Raw genomic sequence first — 27,639 nt, 5'->3', positions numbered from 1 at the left:
GGAGATCGATGCCACGAGCCGCGTGTCCTCCGCGTCGCCGCTAAAGCGGCCATTACGGACTCTTCCTTGTCCTGCACCGCGCTCTGCCCTCTGCGCCGGTCCCTCTGCACATGAGTTAGTGCAGCAGAGCTCTCTAGCCTTCCCGGCCTTTGCATCTTATGACGTACATTAGGATTAAATTGCAGGGAAAAGGAGCTAAGTGGAACTAAGCAAACATCCTAAATACATGCATAGAGTACCAGACAAAGGTTTGAGCGCACACGCGCTGTCTGAAACTGATTGTCCCGGGTGTTTTAGCGGCAAACCGGAGCCTAACCCGGCATCACAGGGCGCAGGGCCGGGGGGGGGACACACCCAGGACAGGACGCCAGTCCGTCGCAAGGCACCCCAAGCAGGACTCGAACCCCAGACCCACCAGGGAGCGGGACCCGGCCAAACCCGCCGCGCCTCCGTACCCCCCTGGGTTTGAGCACACTTGCTAGGAAAAATTTTCCCGAAAGGCATCGAGTTAACAAGTGTCATGAGGAAATGAGACGCCATGTCTTCCCAGCTCTTCCGTTGCAGCACCCAGAGACGTTGGACACTTGCGTGTTGCTTTGCTTTCACTTTTCTGTCCACTTTCTCACATACAAGTGTTACCCAGGTTGCCTTGGGTTACTCACACATTTCCCCGGTGCTATAAATATGCACATTCTTAGATATTTCCATATAACTTTTTCCATCACTTTAAAGTGGAAATATTCATAGTACCCTTGTGAGTTTTTTGTATTCCAGTATCTAATAGATATACACACTTAGCAACCTGAGAGTGTGAAGAACTGTAATTATTCGAGCCAACAACGTGTTTGGATGTTTGCTCTGTAGAGTGAAGGGAACACGTGAAGAACCATGTTTGACGAAGGTATGCGGACACCTGGCGTGCTTTCGTTCGCTCCTTTGTTTCTCCTCAATACTCAGGACAGACACTGAAACTCTTGTCCCATTTTAGTAATTATTGTCTTGTTTTAGTAATTGCTGTAATGTTTAGCATTGTTTGCACAAGTCTTGCACACGTACACTTTCTGTAGTCTGTGTCACTAACTCTTTTGTTTTATGTAGCACCATGTCCTAGAGGAGCATTGTTTCATTTCATTGTGTACTGTTGTATATGGTTGAAATGACAATAAAGCCTCTCTTGACTCTTGACTTCTTTTCACAAAGGGGGTTCGAGGTGGTGGAGAGAAGGGAGGAGGGCCCACAACCTGGAGCGAGGTACCCCAGTCAAATGGCTTCGCTGGGGTACAGAAGGAATACAGGGAAAGGAGGCTGGAAGTGCAGGATGCTGGTCTGGTGACACCTTACCTAAGATGTAAAAAGAAGACCTTCATAGTGACTGGATCCCTTGGCACCTTCGCATGTTCACGGACGTCCTGTTGACGCTGAGTCAGATCCGCAACAGTAATAGGTGTCGTCAAATAAGACTGTTTTGCGAGATTAACACATATACTGAGGTGAGAAGCTGGAGCATTGATGTTCTTCACATCGGTCTTGGGCGGTATGAGGAGCCTGTCTTCGCCCCCATTTAATATTCAGCTACATTTATTCATTTAGCTGAGGCGTTTCTCCAAACTGACTTAGAATGTTAAGCTACCCACAATTGCTAACCCGTTTAAACAGATGGGAAGTTTTAGTGTAGGTACCTTGCTCAAAGGTACTATAGCTGGAGGTCGGATTAAACCCTGCAGCCTTTGGATCTAAAGGCAGCAGCTTGAACCGCTATGATACCAGCTCTCACAAGTTTTACCGGCTAGTCATCAATTCTCTTGAAAGCCAGTTTTACGGCAGGGATTTGCGTACATTTCTACGTGATTTCCTAAAAAGCCCAAAGCCCAGTGTCTCATATTCCCTCATATGTGATTGTTCCGTATTTTTACCTTTTGAAAAGATAATTTTTCTCGTTGGTCACTCATGATTCAGCCTCTGAAATGAGGTGAAAGTCTGCTGTTGAGGCATCTTGTCCACGGTCCCAGGTGACCTCTGACCCTCAGTCTGTGGACTTCAGTCACAGATTTCCTCTGTTCCCCCTGTCTGCTCATGTCGCTTTCGCTTGTAGCCGAGACGTCCTTGGTGTTCACCTGTCAAAGTCAGGCAGGAAGAAACATGTAGAGCTCTGCGTTCCCATTAAGGCACAGAGGTGTCCAGAGAAACTGATGTGGTTTGGGAATTAGCCGGCAAAGACGGCAGCGTTCATTCTCATTAACTCCTTGTAAATCACTTGTGTGAGAGGTTGAGAATTCTCATCGATATAAAAAGGACCGCACAGCTGGCATTGTCAATATGCTGTAGATTTTTTGAATGCTTTGCATGTTCGGAGCTCTGCATCGCTTTGCAAGGTATATACTTTAAAAAAAAATAGTATTTTCTCTGAGATGTACGTCGCTTTGGAAAAAAGCATCTGCTAAATGAATAAATGTAAATGTAAAAACGTTAAGAAAAATGTATTTTAGTTCTATCATCATTTACATGGTGTTATCTGTTTCGTCATCTTTTTTTAGTCTCACCATAGTTTTAGGATGTAGAGGGGTCACTAAAGAAAATAAAAAAGGTGTAAGACTTGTGCTTATTACTAATAACAGTATTCAGCTGCTGTGTCCTTCCTGAAACGACTCTTTGGAGAGCACTGTGTTGCAACCAGGGTTTAGTATTTCAATTTCCCTCGGCAGAAATAATTCTTTAGCTATTTAGTTACAGCTGCCCAATTTATTTCTGTGCACCCAGCAGTATAAAAATGTTTTGTTCAATAGTCTTGATACAGACAATACTAGCATATATACTTATATATGTTAATGATTCAGTTTTTGCATCATTAGTTGAAAGAAACCATTGGAGAATTAAAGGCAAAAATAGCCAAATTTCCCCTCTTAGCACTTCAAAATGTGCCTGTACTGAGAATGCATATCAGTATGGTGCTTTGCAATTAGCCTTTTTGCCCAATGAAGTTAATCCTTGAGGATCAATCTAAACTAATTCCTCCATTGCGAGACGTCTCAAAGTACATCATATTCCAGCAATATAAATTTGGCCACCCTTTCTGGCCAGTGTAAAGCCCTCATAACGGATTTCGTGACAAGAACGTCTTTATAAATTTCAATTAAATGGCTTCAGGAGGGGCTTGGGAGGGTGCCAGTGTCCTTCAGCGGGAGACTGTCAGTTTGCCGAAAGACATTCTGCTGAAAAAAATTAATAAAAAAAATATAAATAAATCCAGACAAATTGTGTTGTGCGCATCTTTACAGTACAAGTCTCTGGGGAACAATGAAAGCAGCTACAGTGAAACCCTAGGAGTGCCTGAAAGTGTGAGAGACCACTTAAGAGGGGGATTTTGTAGAGACGCAGCTGTAAGTGACGAATGAAAGGCTGAATTTATTCCCAGCTTGTTCTTTTTTTGAAGGCTCTCGTTAATTTCCATATAATTTTCACTTTTGAGTTGTGCCACGAGCACTAAATCTCAGCGCGTTTGTGCGGATCAGGTCGGAATAAGCAGGTCCACATTCAGTTAACTCATCAGGGCTGCACTGTTATGGGAATCATGATTGTGCAAAGCTTGGGCATATGGCTTTGGTCATTTAAAATAATGGAATGGAATTTTTTAATGCTCATTTGCATACGCTTGCATTTGTATAGCAGCGTATGGGTTTAAATTATGCCTCACTGTGAAAGCGCCCCGGCAAGCTGCATCTCCTCTGTGGCTCCGGACCAACCCTGCCTCCATCCAGCCGGCCGGAATTTGTGCTGATGGACGAGTACTTCCTTCTTCCCATTTTAAGACAGTTGTGCCTACCTAGCAGAATGCCAGCATGTCTGAACTTTGCTTACAGGCATAAAAGCAACCACTTGTTTCCTAAAGGAATTGCTCCCACTAGATCAATAGTGCTCTGAGAACATGCAGGAGCCCGTTCTGGATCAATGCATGCATATAGTGTATTGTCATGGAGCTTTTTAGTCAGACAACGTAAAGTATTCCTTAAAACTGACAAGGAAAAGGCAAAAGAAGCCAGGAGAATTTTACGCAATGTGCCACGTACCTTTGACCCTCACTGTCCCCAGTATTTAATATTTTAAATATCAAAAGCACATTAATATCAAAAAACCTTTTACTGTTAGACAGGTCCAGTGATTTCCATTACACTGAATATAACAGCCAGTCTTTGTTATCATTTGAGGTTATAAAAATGCTGAATATTTCACTGTACATTATTATTATTATTATTATTATTATTATTATTATTATTATCCTTTCTTTTGTTGACACCTTTCTTCAAGATGACTTACAGTGTTAAGGTTAGTATAATACCGAAGCACTTGCAAGGTGAACATTACCTACTAATCTATAAGACTATAAAACTGATTAAAACTTTTCAATTTAGTTTTAACAGTTATATGCACACATACAAATATTGCTGCTCTATTGCTTATTTTTTGCTGTACCATTTTTTTTTTTTTTTACACAGTACAGCAGGTTTTGTATACATAAATGACAGAAACAGATCTGTTACCAAACTACACATTTTGCACTTGATAATTGCTGAAAACATGAAACGCATTTAAACATAAATAACAAAAAGAAAAAATGTGTAGTTACCATTAACATATCTAAAGGCAGTGGCAGAGGCAGTCTGCTCATTAGACACAGCAGAAATACAGTGACAAATCATTGGTGTGGATCTTTCTGTCTCTGTGGGCTGGATGCAGCGTCAAACGTTCAGTCTGATGGTGGTGATGGAAGCACGGCACAGACTCGGGGAAACCGCCTGACTCCAAACAGCTTTGATCGGAAGGGGAGGTGAGAACAATTAAAATGGCGGCATCACTGTCTTTGCAAGCAGTATTGGCGTCAGTGTCAGTTCGCAGCTATTTCCCGTTTTCCCTTGTCTTAGTAGTGTCTTACATACTAGGATTTGTAGCCAGGGTTTAATATTAGCACATCATACATGTGCACTTCTTAAAGTGCCACGATTTTTAGGGGCTAATTCTAGCTCTCCCCTTTGACCTTGAAAAATCACTCAAGGTCACGCAGACAAAACTAAGATGTTCATCATCTGTGAATCACCGGTAGATGAGTTCTGGGGACGATATCCTACTAATATCACATGATGAATATGGAGACACGTTCCTTTCTTAACTTATTAATTTTAGTTAGTGTGCTGCTCTGCATTCACGTGGTCTGTTCTTCTGATCTGACGATGCCGCGTAAGGGAAATCGGAAAGCAGGCGTGGACGGGGCGTGTTAAAATCGTAGACGAATGCTGCAAAACGACCCATACCATCGACCAACAACCAAGGACGTTTAATGGTTTTTCTGTTTCTTTGTAACGGAGCTGGAGGAAGGAAAGCATACCTGCTGAAGCTTGGCGGTCGTGTCGCCGGCGATACCCAAGAGGAAGGTCTGCCCTGACATCTAGCCAGGACTGACAGGCTGCACGTGTTTTAAAGACAGAAGCATTTGAATAAGAAAAGGCAAAGTTTTCAAATGGAATGACTCCTCTGGCTTCTTGCAGCTACGGGCAGACGCCCAGAGGCTGCATCTCTGGATAGCGCATATTGACGTGGCCGACGCTTTGGCGGCCGTGGCCTCGGCCCTCGGCCCTATTGTGCTATTGATCGCATCGATCAGGCGACCTAAACATTCATCACACAAAGGTGACAGCTGGCTTTCTCTGAGCCATCTCTTCCATTTACGGAGGAGGCGGGGTGATGCAGCACAACCCGCCCTCGGAGTCGGCTCTGCACCAGGCTTGCGGATGAACCACAAGCGACACTAACACAAGAGACCAATTAAATGTCGCTGTACCTCGTTAGGGCACCGTTGTTGTTCACCGGGAAGATCCTGCTGTTTTGTCGTTTCCGCAAAACACAAAACACGTCCCCTCTGCTGCTAAAAGTCATGCAAATCTAAATCAGGTATCGCTGACAAAATGAGGACGCTGGAGTGACTTTAAATTCCCTTTTTTCACACCCAAAACTATTGTATCGCGCTGAAACAGTTCAAGCCTTTAGGAGAATTCAGGCTTTTTCTTCACTTCGAGAATAATGTCAACTATCAGTGTGTCTCCATTAGACAGAAATATGATGATCACTTTAAAAAGAGTAATCGTAATGATTTTTCGGAAAGTGTTCACTCAGTGAGTATTTGCGAATTTATTGACTCTTAAATACTTTTTCTTCTCCTGCAGTATGAATTATGTGCTGTCACCCCGTTTTTTTATTCCATAATGAGTAGTTCAGTCAGAGATAAACATCTTTGCTGCCATGATGAAAGTCTTTTAATTCATTACTGGACACATTAAAAGATAAAAATCTGTAATAATGCAAAACTACATTTGGGATGGTTAGACAAGGCAAACACATTAAGCAGGTGATTAAAAGGCTAATACTATTTGCAAATGTATTTTAAAAATTGCATAAGGTAGTAATTAATTTAACTTAATAATTAGATTACACTGATCTCCAAAGAGCTTTTTTTTTTTCTATCTAAAATAAAACTTTTTGTTAGACATTTTTTGGTTGAGAGGACCAAGAGGTGAAAACAGGAGAGGCTGACAGACGAAGCATCTCTGATTTGCAAAATGAATTAATAACCATTTTGATAGAAGCGTTAGATAAATGGTAACTGCTAAAGTTAATCTCTAGAGAATAGACTGCAAGGGGGGGGGGGGAGCCTACAGGCTATTTAAAAGCACTCAACATGTTCAAACTGGAAAAATCAGACCCTCCAAGCAATGTGATCATTTTTTTTTACTACAGAGAAGACTGAAAGCTGACTTTTATAGCCTTTAAGAAAATGCAGAGTGATACCTGTCACATTTCAAATTCACTTGACTAAAAAAGAAATAAATGGTTCTGGAGACGCCAAGTAATCTAATTGATAAAGAGTTCCTGTCAACAAAAGCTGCTGATGTAAATAGCGTGCTAAGGGGACTCTTTGCACCTTCTTGCTCCCAAAAGAGGTATTACAGCGCTCTCAATTTGTCTGAATGAAAAGAATTTCATTTAGATCCCTGAGACGGTGACAAGCAAATGCATTTTGCTTTGGATCTATGGAAAGGTGACGGCAGCTTAGGCGTTATCTGAGAAAATGAGAATGACATGTTACTGACATGAAGCTTTTAAGGATGCAAGAAAATAGGGGAAAAGATACAGCTTTCTACTTTTTGTATTTTACCATCATAGCCTATAAAATGCAAAGTCCATAAAATTTAATTGTAGCAATATAGGTGCGTCTCAGATAAACACAAGCATATTTAGAAGTTAGTGAGGATGAGACTGGTGCTTCCCATGGTGCGGCGTGTTCCTGGGTTCTGCGCTGTAAAACCAATTTCTTAGTGTGACCACAAGAGATAATTGGCATGTGAGAGACATTTTAGGGAGCCACCAAGGTAATAAAATCAGACTGACAGTGCATTTTAAAATTCGCCTGCCAGAAGATGGCTTGGGGAAGGAGATTATATCTCGACTTTTGTGAAAATATACAGCACATCACTGGTACGTAATGCCCAGGCTCAATTTCTCATTCATGAGGTGCAAAAATACATTTTTACTGCGGTAAATTTCAAACGCTGAAACGAGTTTAACGCTTTTAGCGCTGCAGAAGAGAGCATGTACTGTTTTTTTTTTTAAATCACTGACAATGAGATCAGTTAATATGTAATAAAATATCTCAAAATCTTAAAAACGTAAACGTATTAAATATGTCTGCTGCAGCATTAGATAGATTTTACTAACCTCCTTTTTATTTTTGGCTTTTTTCTTTGTTTTGTTGCAAATAATTGATAGTCTAACCGTATTAAATCAGAAAATAAGCAGGACAGGACAAGGGCTGCCTCTTTACAGTGTGTGTCAGGGTTATTGTGAATATTTTCCTGACCAACATCGCTCCAGGTTCCACTGGCTACGTAAAATCACATTTTTTTATGTCTTTGGCAAGAAGTCCAAATATTTAGGCAGTTCAATACTTTTACTTCCAAGAACATTTATTTTAGATTAGATCCCATATATAGACATTTGTAGTTGCATGAATGAGAGAAGACCTAAAGTAAGTCTGTTTTAAGTTTTTTCTTCTTAAAAATCCTCTAAACATTCCTATTATAAATGTGTGTGCGTGTGTGTGTGTTTCTTTTTTAATTAGTAAAGTTATATGCAGTGCTCTGCTTTATCCCTTATGTTTGTCCACTGCCAGATGCCAAACACAACACATTGCTTGGTTTGACATCTGTTAGCATCTATCGTATGAAATCTCATAGATACAGATTTGATAAGTACAATTGCTAAATAAATTTCAAGTTTTGTCAGAAGCACAATTTTAATAATACTTTTTTTTCCTTGTCTTCTCCATATAAATAGCTGCATGGTGCTTTTAGTGAATTATTAGACTTGATTTCTGAGATTAATGGCTTAGGTTGTAGTGTTTCAAATTCATGCATTAACATGACAGAGAACATTTGGGCCCAGTTTTTTTTTTGTAATCTTTACTTGATTTTGCATGGCCTATTATTCCCTAGCCCATGTGAACCATTCTTCAAAAATAGAATTTAGCTGTCTATGCACACATAGTGGATCCGAAAGCTAAGGACCGGAAACATTTCCTGGTAAGTTTATTATGTCACAATTGAATTTTTGGAACTGGTTAAATGCATGAAAAAGTTAGTCAAGGATGGAAAATAAAATGTCATTTTATTCCACACAAGAGGAAAATCAATCACAATTGTCAACGAGCGGAGCCGTAGGTTCACTTTGACTTTGAACAGACTGAATTTTGTAATATTATCTGGAGATATGGAGCAGAAATATGCTTCTCAAGGGTACTGGATAATATGCAACTTTTTTGGTATCAGTTTTCTTTCTAGTTAAAGCGATAAGTAAAAGTCAATATTTTATACATGCACATAAAGCAGCTAATGAAATGTTTTTTTGATTACATTTTATCTTAACAGAAGCATTAATAATTCACTTTTGATTAATGTATTATGTAGAACCCTGGAGAGAGACTCTCTCCCCCCCCAGGGAAGTAAGGCCTCTATGTTGTGCAGTTTGGTGTATTTGGACATAGGCATAAACCAGCCCATTCTGGCGATAATGGAACTATTAATCATGCACCCACAGCGTGGATTCAATATAAGATGTAAACTGTATGATTACGCCCATTGATTGGGGTGAAATATTCTCTTTGGCGGCAGCCTGCTCCACTGCGGCTCTTTAATAATGAACTTATTAATTAAAGGATGAAGGCTGACAAAAAGGCACTCTAAATAAATTTCCTCTCATTAGCACCTTTGGCACCGTTCAGCTCTTGAGGTCAAACTGCTACAGAGCAACAAATTCTGGCTCTAGCAGCGAAAACTCTTGTTTACACACAAAGTTTTTAAAACGATCTAAATTAGGAAACGGTACATATGTCTAAATGAGCTGCTTAGAGCTGTAGATTCTAAGCTTGAACATTTTCCAAGATTTATAATGTGTGTGTGATATTTTGTACAAGTAGGTTTTTGGGATATGCACTTTAAATGAAGCAGTTTTTCAAATACAAATAACTAACAGGACCATATTTAAGAAATATTAATCCATTTTAGGAGGTTCATTCTTAACGTGACAGGTTTTTGGTGAATGTGCACCCTCTATTTTTGTAGGCAGGATTCCAGTTTCAATTAATTAAATTAATGCCAGTTAACAGATTGCAGCAAGACCATAGGAATGATTAGCTTAATATTCTTCCGGACCCTAGAGACTCCCGCAGAAACCCTTATTTCTTGTATGTACAATAAGGTGGTAAATTCAGACTGAGTCATTTTAGCCAGTTACCCATGGCATGGGCCCAGTTGTATTCTACAATCTTCTCCAGCCTTATCTGGGGTCCCGTCACCTCCCCTGCACACATTCACAAAAATAAAGATGCATCTTGCCGCTTGACTTTCTACTAAACCTAGAGTGCATGTCAATCTCTCTTTAAGCTTCCCCGCTCTTTTTTTTTTTTTTTTTTTACCGCCCCCAATAATTTTGTCCCGGTATATTGTTCTAGTACTTTTTATGTTTTATGTATATTTTTCTCTCCTCCAGTATGTCAAGCACAGATAAGCAAACCAAATCAGAAGAGACAGTTTTAGTCCCCGTGATGGGTTTGGTCCTCCTGCCAGCTCGGCCGACAGCAGCGCTGAGAATGAGATGAAAAGGCGTGTTGTCGGGATTCGCCTCTGACAGCTGGGCAGGCAGGAGGTGTCTTTTGTTAACTATCGCAGGCTACTGGACGAAGGAGCCGCTTCCTGCCTCCGACCCCCCAAGCGGAGCGCAGTCCGTTTCCGCTCTCCAACGCATGCCTGTGCTTTCCTAGACGCCTGATCTGCTGTCTGGAATAATAAACCTCCCGTTTCTTATTGTTTCTTGTTCGGCTGCCTGTTTCCCGAGGAGACAATCAATAAAATAGCTTATGTAAACGTGTGTGAGGAAAGATACAGGAGAACACAACGCGGGGGTGCTACCCACTCTATATTGACGGTGCACTGATTTCCAGCGGAAGCGGTTCGGTTTGCGCAGTTTCGCCAGTCTTATTATCTGACTCACAAGGCGATCTTACAATGTTTTACCAGTGCGAGAAAGTAAGTATAAAAGGGCAGCAATTAGCACCAATTATCCGTCGCTGTATGGCGGCCGGGCGTGATTCACGATTTTCTTCGCTTGTTCAAGTCTTGAATGGTTTGAAAAGAAACACGTGCCGGAGACGTTCGGGTTTTCAAGGAAGGGGAGCTCAGCTCCATCGTGGCGAGCTGTGACACGGGCTGAGGCCCGTCAACAGCAGGAATGGCTCTTTTGTTCGTGCCCTTCGTTTCCCCCTGGCCCTGTGTTCTAGCACTGCAATTGTGCACTCCCTCCCGGGGCAAAAATCAGGGAAGACGGAGAGGAGGAATCCGAGAGCGGGTTTGAGTCCGCTCTTTTCCTGCTGACTCCGTCAGTCGTGTGTGAATAGCGCCGCCTCCCCTCGACGAAATGGGCCGGCGCACGTGCAGCCGGGTTCTGCCACTTGCTTAATATGTCGTCTTTATCTGCTCTTAACATGCCTGCCACGCCTCGGCTAGGCATTAAACTATAATCTTCTGCAGAGAGCAGAAAAATACAGAGCTGTGCTGAAGGGTGGATTAAATGTTGCGGCCATAACTTTGCAGTAATAATTTTTTTTTCCTCTTTTTTTTTTTTTTTTTTTTGTCACAGCTAAACATTCACAGGCTCCTGGATGCTCGCCCAAGCACACTGAATGAAGCATGGTCGCATACCTCGCTGATGCGATCAGTTGTAGACTGTGAAGCCTCCTTCCAGCTCACTGAAGAGCACAAAACGTGAGGCTCAAACGCTGAATTAAAAAAATGCTTACCTTCTCTGCCTTGCTGCCTCCATCGCCGCGGGATTCCCAGCTCTGAAGGAGGGGGCTGAAATCCACTTATACCAAGCGGGCAGAGAGGTTGTCATCTTATTGAAATGATCTGCCGAAAGTAGGCAAGAAGGCATGACATTCCACGGTTTTCTTTTTTTTTTTTGTCCCCACAGCTGATGAATTTGCATTCACTTATTTTCCATTTCTCATTTGAGAGACAATTATAATGTCATCATAATGTCTTGGTGTCATCAGATTAAAGTTCAAAATGCCATTTCCCATCATGAAAAGAGGAACCGTTGGAGTTTTTGAAAAAATGATTATTAACAAAAACAGTGGCATACAGCCAGCTTTAAAGAAGTCACCCTCCTCGCTCAAGAAATCATATTTTTTTTTTAAATTAGCTGGCATGTGATGTGGTAGTTATGGAACTGGTCTTGTGACAAAAAGTTTAGTCCCCAAAGAAAAGAACAACTGTTGTACTCTTGAGCAGGGCCCCTAACCTGATTTATTTGCTATTGAAAATATTCAGCAGTTTAAGCAAGTTTCTCACCATGTGTGCTCTATGTTCGTTACAGTGTAAAAGTATATGCAAAGCAATTATTATTAGTAGTAGTAGTGGTGGTAAAAGTAGCCGCAGCAATAATAAAAGGAATGGTTACATGAGTTTGTTTCAGTTCCATCATTTGTTTTAAAAGATACTTGGCAAATATCAGTGACTGCTTGGTGATGAAATGAAAATATCTTGAGAGGCAGCTGTGATTGTGTAAAACAGCCTATTGAGACACTTTTTAACTAGGAGGATTGCAAGCTGCAGGCTCTCTAACTGATCAGAACAGTAAGAACATTATTGTACGAGACAGCAGCACAGTGCCGGAGTAACGGCACACCATGTACTTCTCTGTGATGTGAGAGGGCAGAGCAGAATAAAATCATTTCTGAATAAACTGTATTTTCTAATACGATCTGTTCTGCAAGAATTGCATTCTTTGCAAAATGATACGGCTTAAAAATATTATTTTTTTTGTCCGTGTAAATGTGCGCAAACCGATGTGACATACGTAGGTTTGAAGGTTTCCAGACTCCAAAAACTGGTCCACTACTGGCTTGCATCATCGCCAAAAAAATCCAAATGGTCTAACCTCATTATCAATTTCCTCCATTCATAAATGGATTCAGCATCATAAGCGTATGTGTGGCTTCCATTCCTCTTGCTGTTCATAAATAGACAGTGTATTACTTGCACCTTGAACAGAAATGTGGCCCCAAAAAATGTCATCTTACGTTATCATCAAGGTATTTCTGGAAAGCATAATTTTCCAATAAACCCAGAGTTCTTGTGATACCAATTCTGCCTTTAAAATAACCACATGATGCAGTCATTGCTTAACAGGGGAATTGTCTAAATGGCCATTCCCATGATGTGCCAGTAAATTGAATTTAATACAGAAAATGAGGGTGTTCAAGATAAGCACAAAAAATGTTGACGAAGTCACGGTGACATGGAGTGCATGTATGTTGCAAAGTTGTTGCAAAGTATCCCCAATAATGTTTAGAAGAAAAATGAGCATTATCTAGGATACTTTTTGACTGACCCTACGTACTGTATTGCTATGAAAAGATTGTTTCTGTGTATACAGTATGTGTATATATGTAGCAGGCAATGTAGGCTCACAGTGGTAGGGATGTGAGTTCAAATTCAGTTTCTCTTTGGTGTTGGCATTTTAGGCCCTACTTGACCTGAAAAGTCGCTCTCCATAACGTTCCATGGAAAGGTGTCCATACTGTTTCAAAAGGCCAAATTATTTTTCAGAGTTTAAATTCACCGTGATGTTCTCAAATACCACTGCGTCATCAGATGAAACAACCTTTGCCATCAAATCCTTTAAAAAAAAGTGTTTAATTTATATTTCAAGTGGTGGGATTGCTTCACAAATCGATAAACTGTGTCAAAGAGATGCAAAACTAAATGGCCAATATTTAAAGCTGCTATATGAGGATGTTTTCATGAAATCTCCCAATAAATTGCTGTGTACATGGCCTGCGCTCAACAGGCCAGGACCTCGATCTCCTCTTTTGTAAAGAACGATTGGCACATCAAAGTGATCGCACAATATTTTGGAAAATTGCCATGGTGACCACAGCCATCGTTTTTTAAAATCTAACCCTAACCCTTATCCCACCTGTTAGGCCAACATTTTGGCTCTTAACATTGGCCATGCTATTTCCGCTGCTTTGTGAAAATCTAATATTGGCACACCCAAAATGTTATGCTCTGTTGGCAATAAAACTTTTTCTTTCTTTTTTACCATTGCAAATTATGTACCTTTGAACTTACAATTCTGCAAACCTTAAAAGTCAGAGTACATAAATTTGCTCTTTGTCAGCAGCCTTCTAGTGGTTTCAGTTACATGGAAATTATATTTATAAAAATGATAACACTGGTTTCAGCATTCCTCCACTTGAAACATTTGCTATGCAGATGTTTCCATGAACTCCAGAGAAATCAACGTGGTAATAATAAACAACTCTAAGACGTGCAGTGGAGAGTTTACACTGCATAATGTATCTAAAACGCTTTGTCTGTACAACCAGTTTTGCCGCTGAGATTTTAGTCAATACGTTTATGTTCGTTTTAATTTGTTGAATTAAACTTGTCACCATTAACTGCTCCAGGGCTGAGGTCGTCTCCTCCTGCTGCGAGTAAAGCAGCTCAGGAAGAATTTCATCTCAGCTGAGATAACAGGTCCGGCAGAAAATATCTTATTTTTAGGTTTTTATGTTGGAGGTTATTTTTTTCTGTTACCTTAGCTTTCTTTGCACAACACTAATACGTTCTGACTTTATTGTGAAGTATTTGTATATTTTTCCTAGCCACAGGAAATAATTTTCAATACATTTCCACTTTTCTTTATGTGTTTATAAAATCCATGGGCCTGCTGTGTCCAGCCCCGCAATCGTGATAAATCACGATCTGTGTTTCTAACGGGTGAGCCCGTACTACAGGCTCTGGAGTTTTATGACTTTTTCACAATAAGGTAATTTATAGGATGGTGAATCGCGGGCACATTTGTCCCTTTCGTGTGTAATACAGTACATTTTTCATGGCCTTGGTAATATATACAATTAACACCATGGACTGCGCTTAATTATGACCACAGCCAGACTGCTTCACCCTGCTCTCAGTGAACGCTGTCGACAGAATTCCCTGAGATACTGCAGCGCAGAAACCAGAATCAAGACAATTTACGATAACAATTTAACAGCAGTGGAAATGTTCGGAAGGTGTTCCTGCAATGCAAGCGCACCGTGTTTTCCTGGGATGGACTCCTACCCTGTTTGGTCTCATGGAGTCCAAGGCAGGTCAGCGGAGAAATCACGTTAGATGACATAACTTTGTTTTCTAGCTTGAATTATTGCCACATTGTTCATGCTGCTGCTCTACAAGAGCACCAGGTATGTGAACAGATTGGCACATGAGCTCGGTTACGCATTGTTTCATTATCTGAGTTATTCCGTGAATTAGCATCATTGGATGAACCAGCGTGTGCGATGCCCCAGGCTAATTTCGTTTAAAACAAAGACACGATAAAATAAAGCTACAGTCAAATGGAGCTACAGCTGTGCCTTTCCTTGCTAGTATAACTAAGAAGTAAAGAGCAAACTCCTGACTGCCCAGCAGATTTACATGTTAATGACCATGGACATACACTGCATTATAATTTTACAAAGACACTATAAAGAATTACAATAGTGTTTCTCCACAAAATAAAGATTATGATGTGCGGTACATTGCTGATAATCCAGCAGCCGGCAAACTGACTTCCAATATTATCTGTGTGCCTCTGGCAGATGTGGCAAAATTGGCGTTAAATCCTCCCTTCTAGAAGCTCTGCGAACAGAACTGTAAGAACAAACGTGTTTTTTTTTGTCATCTTAAACACACATATGGACCAGGCAGAACCCTGCAAAGCATACACACGTTACCGGATACAAAATGTTATAGGGAAATGTGTGAAAATGAGACACTAAATGCGATTGCTTCTCTGAATTTTGCCGCCTAAATAGCCGAACTGGTTTTTACAGAAAACGTTAATTGGTTAGTATGAGGAAAACATTCAAATTATGCATAGAAATGCTTAAAAATGCTCTGAAATGTTTCACACCTGTATGCCAGAAGTCCTGAAACCTGCGCAAAGTTGCATTCGAAAGTACTAGGTAAACACACCTACATGTTAATGTCCTATTTCTTTATAGCTCCCAGAGCTGTTATTTAAATGATAAATTGTATGTTATTTAAATAAATAAATTTTAAATAAATTATACGTTATTTAAATTTGAACAATTCCCAAATAATTTGTCTTCCTCACAATCAAATCCTTTGTGAGGGAAAACTACCAAAGCAAGAGATTTATGGCTGCGACCGAGGAAACGGGCAGTTCGGAACAGACAGGGCCTCTGTTCCAGCATCTGTTTTGCTGACTCATTGCTGTGGCTCGGGAAATGTCACCTGAGGCTTCGAGATGCTCAGCTGCTGCTCCCAGAGTCCCTTGATCTCTTCGCCTGGGGGACGTCGAGCTCCCTTCCCCTCCATGTGTGAGCCGAAGACGAGCGTGTTCTCCACGCGGAGAGCGAATTCGAGAACAAGCGTATTGCAAAACGAGCCGTTGTGTTCATGCTGTGAGGTCGTGCGAGGATGCCTGTGTCTCCCACGTTGGTTCGAGTCTGTGGTCTATATGTAGCTAGCTAGGATGATGAACAAACCGGGCCGTGGAGCACCACGTCAGCGCGGGCATCTTAGGATAGCGTTTTCGGGGCGGCTTTTATTAAGATCATTAGCTCCGCTTATATCACAACTGACATGCTGTACATCCTCTATACTCTGATTTTCCCACAGCTTCATCTGTTGCTATTGGGTGTATGTTGCCTTCTTACAGAGTAGAAGGTGCTGGAAAAAAAAAAACTGTTGAAAAAGGAGAGCCTCTGTTGTAGACACTCCTTGTTTTTTACGTTTGCGGAAAAGAGTGTCTCCATCAGCATCGTTACTCAGTGTCATTAAATCCGTCATCAATAATAGATAATATTAATTAGCTTGTCCAATGCAAGGGTCACAGTGGACCAGAGCCCATCTTGGAAATATAGTGTGTGAAACAGGGTACATTCTGGACAAGACACTAGTCCATTGCAAGGCGCTTAACACAGTGGTCCACTCATGCATACACACACCACGAGCAATTTGGAGTCACCAATTCACCTGAAACGGTTACATTTACATTTATTCATTTAGCAGACGCTTTTCTCCAAAGCGACATACATCCCGCAAAAATACAATTTGCGCATTACATTAAGAGAAAGAGACGTGGCTGCGGACATGTGATTCTTACACGTGTCTTTGGACTGTGCGAGGAAACCAGAGCGCATTGAGGAAATCCAAAAATGTACACGTTTGTGGGGATGCACTTGTCATCCGTCAGCGACAATGTTTCCTTGGCCTTGCAAACATTTCGGTTCGGAATAAGACAGAGAGTTCATTACCCCTAATAAATGGCAACATGCAAACTCCACAAAGACTGACTTATATTCAAATCCGCATCAAATCCTACATCCCAGTATTTGTCAGGCAGCAGTGCTAGCCGCTATACCATTGTTCTGTCCTATATATAGGGCCAGTCAGGTTCAGAAGTGATTCTGTCATGTGACACTTTTACTGTCTAAATAGGCTTTATAGTTATTTGGGGGCAGAATAGTGGATAACTAGCCCACACTCTTCATAAGCTAGTTAATAAAAGGAGGAATGGCTCTATAAATAGTACACTTGAAATTAATCTACTTAATGCTTCTTAGCTTTTCTAGTCGGAAGTTTCTCTTCTTTATTACTGCACAAAAAAAAAGCTACTACACACGTGCCTTAATGATGCAAAAATGTACCATTTTCATTTTGCTTCATCAGAAAAAAATTTCCACGCGTTTTCCTTTGTTAAAATATTTTTACAATGATGATTTAAAGTTATGTAAAGCGCGCTCTGCAATGTCACTGTAATTTTTGGAGCCATTAGTTAAAATTGAACGTTTTTGGTCCTCAGAATTAATGTAGGACTTGTCACCTTTTGAATAACAACAGAAATACATACCAGAGAGAGCAAAAGTAATTATATGCAAAGTGCATAACGAAAAACCCTTTCTATAAAAGTCTGTAATGAACCAAACTGCTGTTGAACCCTTTTTCTTCTTCGAGGGTGGAATTAGGTAACTCAGTCGTTATGATACAAGCAGCAGTGAATGGAAAGCATTTGGGGTGACATCTCACATGTGATAACTCGGGTAAAATTCAACAGCGTTTTAATAATCAATAACAGATTTTCATAAAACACAGCTGTGTATTGCAGTAAAAATGTGTAGTTTAGAACGTAGGATGCACCCATAAACACTCAAACAAACACACACACACACACACACTGCAGTCACACTTCTGACACACAGTATCCATATTGTGTCTAAAAATAGAATCAATATTGTCTTTCATGCTATGTTCTTTGCCCTGTAGATATTAGCGAGGACATGTTCGGATCTATTAATACCCTCGTCAGACTGATTATGGGCCATTTATACACGGCAACAAGTCTTTGGGTAGAATTTTATCTTTGATATGTAAATCTTGCGGCACGTTTCCTGCACATGTCAGCGTGGAGAGCCTGTAAACCTAACTGGATGTGAGATTCCTTTAAATAGATCTTGTGAAGCTAAACGCATAAGAGGAAAAACGTAAAATGACATAGCTGCATTCGAAACGCATTGATTTAGCACGTCTTGGATCAGTAAATACATACAGACCATAGCCTACAGTCGTGGGATTTCTCTTAGACAAAGAATCACAAAAAAATCCTGAATTAAATGGTCTCCAGCATAACAAGTGAATAGCATCAGTTCATTCATTTATTAGTTATCTAGTTAGGGCAAACTAATCTGTAATTTTGAGCGGGAATGAATTTATAAATGAGGAAAACACTAATTGTGCAATCACACCAAATTACTTTGTGTTCCCATTTGCATAAATTTCACTCGTTTAAAAAATGTTCCAGATTAAGAAGTTGCGACTAAATTTAGCAATTTGCGTATCACCAGCAGCATCGCAAAATGGCAGTTGTTCTTCCGTGCACAGAAAATACTTCTGTCACACAGATATTTTATTTTAGAAGGCAAAGAACTGCTAAATTATGCATATGGCAAGGAGTAAGACAGAGGACGCGGCGAACAGTACGGCACTGCGTAAGGCACCGATGATTCTTACCTTGCTTTACCATGTTCGGTGAGGAGTGCAAACAGTATCTCTCAGTCTCTCTCTGTCTCTCACACACACACACACACACACACACACACACTAACATATACACACCAGTGCCCTCCCAGTTCTTCCTACGCGTTCCTTTTATTCCAGGCTGGAATAGTGTACGCCAGTAAGCGATTCTCCATTGTCACCATGAGCAGATCTGCCCACCATGTCCTCTGTTTTCTGAAGACCTGCGAACACACACACACACACACACACACACACACACACGTCTTACAGGCACTCATTTTAAAAAGCACCTGCTGAGATCCCAGGTAGTGTCTACCCGGTCATTTTTCCATGTATGTGTGCGTGGTGTGCACAACGCGGTGTCAACATTCTGAGCCCCTGGCTTGCGGGGTGGCGGGGAAGGGTCAGAAATCAGACGGGCCTCTGACCCCAGGAGCCGTTAAATAGCAGAGAATATAGTGCACATCTGTTTTATTAATCCCTGGGGGGAACAACTCCTCATATTTACCCCAGCTGCATTATTAATAGATGTTAATGGTTCCATTATGTTGAAAAGGAGCCACTTTGCTGTTTTAACACAGACGAGTCGGAAGTCATGAGACAGCAAGCAGCCTGCGAGTATCTGCTGACTGGGGAGGTTTTACTACAGATGGTCGCTCCTTTATAACCCACACTGTTCCAGGAGCCGAATCAGTTCTGAAGGCGGGGAAGGGCTGGAGCAAAAGGCACGAGTAAAGCAGCATTCCTCTGTCTCCCCGCCAGCTTCGCACTCACTTTTTGGTTGTTTTTATTGATCTTATTTTCTGGCTTGGGGAACAACATTACATTTCTTGGTGAGTTATACAGATGCTGCCCCATTTCTTATTGTGTCAGTTACTGTCAATAAAACAGGCCGACTGGCGATGTATCAAAACGATTGAGCAAAGAAACCTACCTACGCCACAAAATAATTCCTTTATTTAATTTATTTTGATAATATTTTCTTCTTTAAAATATCTCAGAGGTAAAATGAGTTCAGCAGGCCAGGAAAAAATCGGAATAATAAAATCAACATTTATGACCTCGCATTACGAAAGGTTGAAAGAAAACACGGCAACTACATTAAGTTAAACATAAATGACTAATTAACTGAAATTAATTAGAACGTTAGTTAAATAAAAACTTAAACTGAACTCATGCTGCAGAAACCTTTTTAAAAAGTGGCCTTACTGTATAATATTAGGGCGTATATACATATTATTGGTTGATAAACCAGAGTAGCCTTGTAATAAAGATCATGTTCATGTTCTCAGCGTGAACGTGTGCGTGTGCACGCATGTGCTTGAACAGGCACGGATGTAGTGGAGCCTGGCATGACAAATTCCAGCGTCCGCGTGTCATTAGGAAAACACCCAGGTTGGTCATAGAAAAGGTGTCATTAATTCTGGGCCAAGAGCACAGCCAGTGGTGGGATGTGCTACTTGACACTGGTGCTTCCACTCATGAACGCGCTCGCATACACACACGCGCGCGCGCACACACACTCATACGTGCGCGCAGACACGGCCCTCCGGCAATAACTCTGTTCCGGGGATGGGCCTCCATCCATCGCCACCCCGTCGCTCCTATTCACCCTTTATTCACCACCTCGGCCATGAGAACACATGGAAATACGCTTCACGCTATAAGCGAGGAGCAGGCCTTTCTTTCAGCTCTACGCGACGACCGCGCATTTCAACGAAACGTCGGTTGAGTTACGGTCGACGAGCCGCCTGATGTCAGAAAGCGGCGCTGCCCGCATTTGGCGGACACGTCTCCGTTCCGCGTTCTGCCACAGCAAAAAAGATTAGATGATAAAATGCGGGGCTTTGCGAAATGATGCATGCTGGGGAATAATGCGTATCGAGAACAGGGCTTTACTTAATTAGGAATTTCTGTGTGTGATAATATCTCAAAGCACTGTACGCATGTCTCTCAGCAGCGCCCAACTACATGTGGTGGTCTCTGAAGTTATTATTAGCATGTTCTATTCCTTCCTCCCCCCCGTGTAAGTAAAATCAATTTGACACAATATGTTTCTCGAAAAAAAAAATGTATATGTTCTTGCTGGGCGTCATGCGAAAAAATTGCGCTCACGTTTTTTTCAACATCCGGCCGAAGAGTGCGAACGAGAGGGTTAAAACGTGTTCTATGTGATCTAAATTAAAAGCGAGTTTTTCCTCTGTGCAATTAAACATACTATAAAGCCACCACAGTTGCTCTAAATTATGAACACTAGAGAGTGGTTAAGAACGTGCCCGGTTTGGCGTTTCATTTCAGCTCCCAATAATGACTGCTGTTTGAACATTATCAGCATCCTAGGACAACAGAAACTACACAGAAAAGCGTCTCATTAAAAATCTCATTGCTCTGTAACTGCCTTTGTTTGCAACTCCTCCGCAAAGAACAAAGGATTTTACCCTCGTCTATACACTACGGACGAGTAGCCTTTTCCCCCGCTTTTCAAAAGTGTGTGCTCGGTTTCCCTCCAGGATTATTATTTATATCAACAATAAACAATGCAGTCGCTAAACAACATTATCGGTCGTGTAGTATTTCAGCGCGCAGACGCACAAATTGTAGGAAAGCTTTAGAATAATGTATTTGGTGAGCTGGTCAAGGGTGAAAAATTGTTCCTGCATGAATTTTGGGGGCATTTAGTGCAAATTAAAGGAAAAAAAAATGCAGACATGTGTAATATAGATATAGATAAAGAGTGGTGGTGAGAGCAAGAGTACATTATTAGGAAATCCAGAATGTGCCTTGTTAGGTATAAACCCAAATTACAGATCTTTCTGCTTCCTAACTTGAATACGGTGTCTACAAGCAAAGCCAGGATGAACAAATTTATTCATCAGCCTCTATTTTTTTTTTTTTTATTTATTAAATTAGCACTATTGAAATTATGAAAATGTAGAAAGATTGCGACTGATGCGCAAATCACCTCAATGAAACCTTCAGACCTTAAACTCCTCTTTCATTGATCAAGCCCCTGTGGTTGTGATCTAAAAAATGTACGAAAAGAACATCGCGCAAAGGTGACATCCTAATTATGAGGCCTTTGTGTTAAATACAGCACGCAGCATCTGCAATATGATGTCTTCAGCTTTTTAAGCATGTATAACTGTGGATACAAATGAGTAATACCTGTTTATGGATTGGTGAGATGCTGTGCCAAGGTAGCATTAAACTAATTACTGTGTTATATGCCAAGAGAGCCAGGCAGGAAAAGAAATGAGAAAAATTAAGGCAAAAGTCAGTTCATTTCTACTTTGCGTCTGCATAAAAAAGTCATATTTTACCTTAAAATAACCATAATTGCAGAAAATGAATATACATTTGGCCATTATGATCAAAGAGCTCTGCAGTGAGTTAAGTTAGAGGTCCATAACCTGCTGGCGGGTTTCATCCTCTTCCTTTCCTTGTTTCACGTATTACCTTGTCTAAAACTGTTGTTTCACGAAGTATATCTAAGAGTGATAATTCTGCCACAATATTCAAATATATTAATATATTCTCATAACAGTCAAATAAGAAAATGAACACATGAGGTAGGAAATTAAGTTTTTATAGTGATTTCTGTGCGACAGGGCTTCTAATTCATATAAACGATTTTCTAAGAGGCCAAGGGAGCTTAATCTTTACGAGACAAGGGGCGAAATACTGTGCTGCCCATGTGTTACTACAGTAGAAGAGTCCTGCTCATGATGACACAACACCAGCTCAGTTATATGCCCATTTATATTCTATATTCTATATTCCTATCCAACAGGATTTGCTAGATGGTTCTAATGTATAGGATTTCTGGGAGACCCAACAGGCAGCTGTTTGGCGCAAACCTAAGGATGGTTACAACTGTCCAATCAAAGCGGTTGACAATCCTTTCCAGTCTGGACATCGCGCACAATGATCAAAAGCAGACCGCAGGCCTCACTATGCAAATGAGCCGGTCGGGATGCTGGATTTTCTACGTTAACAGGGAGGAAGGACTGATCTCCGACTTTAGTGCAATGTACAGGACTTTTAAGCATGAAAACGCCTCTTGAGGATATTTCAATAAGATCTTCCCAGCATGAGTTTTTTGACTTACAGAGGCATGAGGCTCCACCCACCCCCCAACCCAACAACTCCCATGACTTGCATTGCCTGCCCGCACCAGCACCACCCACTTCCTTACGAGTAGCAAGGACGTGCGAAGTAGGAACGGCTCGCTTCGTCAGCACGGCTGCGGAGTGGGCGGGGCCAAGGGGGAGACCCCGCGGTCGGCCTCACTGTCTGATGGGGATGCTCACGGTGCTGGGGAGCTGAACACCTTAGAAAAACACCCGCAAAGATGTATAGTGGCACTTCACATCTGTGGCAACTTGATTGTGCTCATCAGATGTCGCGCTGTAACGCCCCCCCCCTTACCTTATGTACCCTTTCTGTAAATTATTAATATTTCAAATTATTTAGTTATTATTAGCTATACATTATTATGTATGTCACCGGGGGTGGGGTCATTGAACAAGGAGGCCATTCCAAAAAAACTGGCTTTTTGAAATATTCACACGATGTACAGAAATATGTAACACGCACATATTTTGTTATGATCTGCTTCCTCTCTTTAGACAGGGGTATCCCCAGTAATGCAGAGGTATGGAGACGTGAGTCTTCCCACCTTGGCTTCCCTGAGCCCATTATACCTATTGCGTCAGCTGTCGATGCCGGTGTATACGCTGTATTATGCAGCGATCTGCGGTTCAGTCCTGCTCTTCATTTTGCATTCTCACGCCAATTTACGTAACCACACGCTGAGCAAAATGTCTCTGAATTTAAAACGCCGGGCTTCTTTCCCTTAACTGAAAGCAAACTCTAGTTTCACGAGACTAAATAATACAATCGTCTCGGATGATTTTCTTTTTTTTTTTTTTTTTTCCCCTTTTCGTCTTTAATGAGATCGTATGCAATAGAATGTTAGCTGATTTCCTTTTCAGTCTGGCATTTATGGGCTCCATTTGAAACCGCAGGTGAAATCGATATAATCACGGGAGTCGTATTAGGGCGAGGGTATGGGGCGTTGGCGAGGAGACCGCGTGTGATTTCCACAGGTTGGGTGGCATCGGCCGAAGGTGGCACCGTGGCCCGATCGCCGCTTATTTCCCAGGCGGGCGTCCCGCCCACGTTGGCGGATGCGTCCCTGCTGCGTGCGCCTGTACATGAGCGAGAGCGTGTATTGTGCGTGTATGTATGTGTGTGTGATGTCCAGCAGAGCCCAGCAGCTGTCCATCCCTGCCCGAGCCCACTGTATGCAGCCCCCCCCCCCACCCCCTCGTACAGGCTGGCAGCTAGGGGAGAGCCCCCCAAATGTGCCACCGCCCATCATCCGCGGTCTGGCCTAGCTATGCGGCTCCCGCTCGAGTGGTGAACAACCCTCCGCAGAACCCGAGATAGAGACGGCCGTTTGCAAGTCGCAACCAGACCGCGCTCTCCGCACTATCGTTAATTTCCTATTCGTGGTTTCATTGAAAGCGCAAAGCCACGTATCGCCCGCAACTCATCCCGAAACACCGTCCTCCCGCTGCGATTATTTTCACACCCTTGACTGTGGAACGTTACCTGTTATATCGCATTCTGCCAGCGCCGAAAGGAAGCAGCTGGCAAATTTCTGCAGCGGTGCAAGAGGAGAGTTAAAAGGACGCACTTTCGACGATATTTTAGGCACGGGGGGCTCGTGCGGAGAGACGGGATCGAATGGTGTGTCACAGGTTTCTGCCGTGCGGTTTAACACACTTGCACGCGTTGAGTCGGCTCAGACGGCCCTTTGTCTCCCAGGGTTGCATAATGACTCCGTGCCAATGTGTCACGACATTGTTTTAAATTGATTACATGCACCGTCCGCCTGCCGCTGTGCGTCGTATTCATTTTAAAATTCCTTCAGGGGGTCACTTTCTTAGACGCGTTGTCTCTTACAACTTCGGACACGCACACGCGCACACGCACACACACACTGTATAGCACAATAGTATTTTTTAACATCTGAGAGCCCACATAATGGGAAGGTTCACGCTGCTGGCTGGAGATCGAACTTTGTCAAGTCTCACCATGGGTGGAGTGAGGAGTTTCAGCATCTCTGCCTCCCGATCTTCCCCAGAGTGTCTGAAGCATGTGAAGACCGGACACTTTTTGAAATAAAGACCTGCACTCCAGTCACAGACATATAATAGTAGTAATAATACGTGTGTGAGCATTCACGCCGTGGCTCCAGTTGACCGAAGGCAGTTTCAATGGATCGGGCATCGGGAGGAAAGTCGGGCAGAGCAGGCGGCAGGATGTGCAGGCGCAGACGGTGTCCGCGCGCACCCTTCGCACTCACCTCCGGTGTCTCTCCAGCCCTGCCGGGGCTGCGCAGACGGCGGCGGCGGTGATGATGGCAGGTCCTGCGGCTCCTACGCGTTTCTTCCAGCTGACACCTGAAGCCTCCTTTTCTCTCCGTCTATCTCCCTCCCTCACCGGCAGGCTTCCTCTGTCATCTCTCTCTCCCTCCCTCCCTCCCTCCCTCCCTCTCTCTCTCTCTCTCTCTCTCTCTCTCTCTCTCTCTCTCTCTCTCTCTCTCCAACACGCACGCCCAGCCCACCCCCACACGTACACACACGCACACACGCGTACGTTCTTCTGCTGGAGAAAAAAAAAGAGAAAAAATCAGATCGGTTGCTTACACCCTGGCACAGAGAACAGAGGACACATGGTGGGGGGGTGTTTTGTAATCCGCGAGGCCGTACCCCTCGGAGAGCGAGGCGAGGCAAGGAAAGAGGAAGGGCCTACAGCCTCCACCCCCACCGCCACCCACTCACCCTCGCCGGAACCCTCCGTCTGCTCGCCCTTGGTCTCTTCCCGGTCGCCATCCTCCAATTGGAGGTCTGTGTTTCCCCTTCATAAATAATTAACAGCGTTTAAGACAAAAAAGAGTAGAATAAAAACTATGCCGTGACCCCTAGACCGCTGCAGTTCGTACTCCTATGGTGAAGCACCAGAAGTGGTGCGGCCCGTCGTGGGGGAGAAAGCCGAGGGGTGTCCTCGCACCTAGATGAGGAGCGTCGGTCCGCGCCTCTTCCCTCGTGAGGTTCCAGCAGATCGGTGCTACGGGGAGTCCGGAGGGACGGGATGTGGGGGGATGTGCGCAGTCCCCGCCGCGCAGCATCCGCACCTCATGTGGCTTCCGTGCCGACGGCGGTTTGCAGTCCTTCTCCAGCAGCTGCATGTCCACTTCCTGCAGTTCCGCCACAATGCCGCCGTTTGTCAGAACAGCGGGATGGGTTGCGCCGGTGCAGTCGACGGCACGGACCCGCCTCGTGGACCGCTAACGCAGCCCTAATCTAATCCTGCCCTGTCCTGCTCCGCGGGACACTGCAGGCATCTCATTTCCCAGTCCGGCGCTTCTGCTTAACATTCCATATGTGCGTGAAGTAACACATTTGAGTTGCTAGGGAGCATTGCATAATTTATTTGTCACCGCAACCATTGTTATAATTATTGTTACCAGCATATTCTGTTGCGGATTCATAGCAACATTTTTGAAAGATGTTGCCTACATCATAGGTGTGTTGGGGGATTTGCCCCCCTGTCCCCCCCACAGTGTCGAAACAGGCCTAATGTGTCCCCCTAATATTTGTGAATAACTCCAATGAGCTATTTGTAATATTTTTCTGATCCGCTCAACCGAACCTGCTGTTCTGAATAATAACTGTCATAACAGCCGTTTTTTAATTTTTATAATTAACAGAACACTGACGGCGACCTCTGTGCCCATTCTGTCGCTATACAATATACATCGTTGTTTAGCGTTCGGAAACGTAAGCGCCCTTAACCCGCAACCTTTAACAGCAAGTCCCCGCTAACAGTTTTGGAGAATTATTGGCGCAAGGAAATCGGCTTTGTCCGAGTCACGTGGCTCAATTTGCGGTCGTTTGACGGAAGCTGTTACCATTCTTACGCTCGTTATGCATCAGTATCATTTCCTTAAAACTAAAGCGGGGAATATTGTTCGCTGTGATTAAACAGCTACAATCTGTTATGTTTCACTATAAGATGCACAAGTAATGTACCAGAGAATGCGGCTATGATGTGTTATTATTACTGGTTATACATTTTTATCTTGTCTTAATCAATCTCGCAGATTTTTATGCTTTGCCGTTAGAGACAGACATAGGTTAATCGTGACAGCTGAAGGGACCAAAAGATAATTTATGTCAAGATCCATATCAATTGATCAATTGTCTCTGCTTTGGCTTCTCGTCTCGAAGTGAGCCGCAGCAATTTCGTAAGTGAAACATAGTACGTTTATGAGACGGTTGAGAGAATGGGGGGGGGGGGGGGGGGAGGTGGATGCAGGTGCGGTGCATTTTCTAAGACGGCCGAAGAATTGCGCTCTGCCCACACCCTAGGGTGGCGTTACGGGAGGGCGTGCGACTGACAGTCCTGCATTGTTCCGCGCAGTTCCTGCGCAGCCGCTCGACGCATCCCCGCACCGCTTTGTCTTCATTACCATAAGTCAGCCGGGCCGAGGCCAGCATTCCTACACAGATAAAGAACGGGACTCCAAAGGAGGCCATCTTTTCAGAGAGATTTTCATTGCTTTAAAGACGAGATTCCCAGCCGCCTGCAAATCCCCTAAGACAGAGCATGTGGGGTAGACGAAGCAGGGCTCTCGCTATGTGTGATGCGGCGAATGACTTGGACGCCGATCTGCTCTCTGTCTCAGCCCCCCTCAGAAAGCGGAGCAGAGCTGTCTGAAAGCCTGGCCGCCCCGTCAAGCGGCAGACGCAGAACGTTCCGCCTGTCTGGAGGTATGCGAGCTGTGTGTGTGTGTGTGTGTGTGCGTGGAGAGTGGGAGTGAGTGAAAGGGAGAGAGAGTGAGCAGAACGAGAGAGAGCTCTCTGCTTCTAAAACT

The 27,639-nt window shown here is 43.0% G+C and overlaps 1 long non-coding RNA gene across 1 annotated transcript; it reads right to left on the bottom strand.

Annotated features, from left to right (window-relative positions):
- Window positions 1-1,915: 1,915 nt before the first annotated feature.
- On the bottom strand, window positions 1,916-25,205 carry LOC108940640 (uncharacterized). The gene is made up of 3 exons (XR_001966577.2): window positions 25,066-25,205; window positions 11,396-11,504; window positions 1,916-2,114 (listed from the first exon to the last, which is right to left on the bottom strand). It is a non-coding gene; the product is annotated as an uncharacterized LOC108940640 (long non-coding RNA).
- Window positions 25,206-27,639: the final 2,434 nt, after the last annotated feature.

Source organism: Scleropages formosus, chromosome 18, assembly GCF_900964775.1.
Source record: "Scleropages formosus chromosome 18, fSclFor1.1, whole genome shotgun sequence".
Lineage (NCBI taxonomy): Eukaryota > Metazoa > Chordata > Actinopteri > Osteoglossiformes > Osteoglossidae > Scleropages > Scleropages formosus.
The sequence above is the reverse complement of the archived record's forward strand: the minus strand, read 5'-3'. Positions and strand labels throughout refer to the sequence as shown.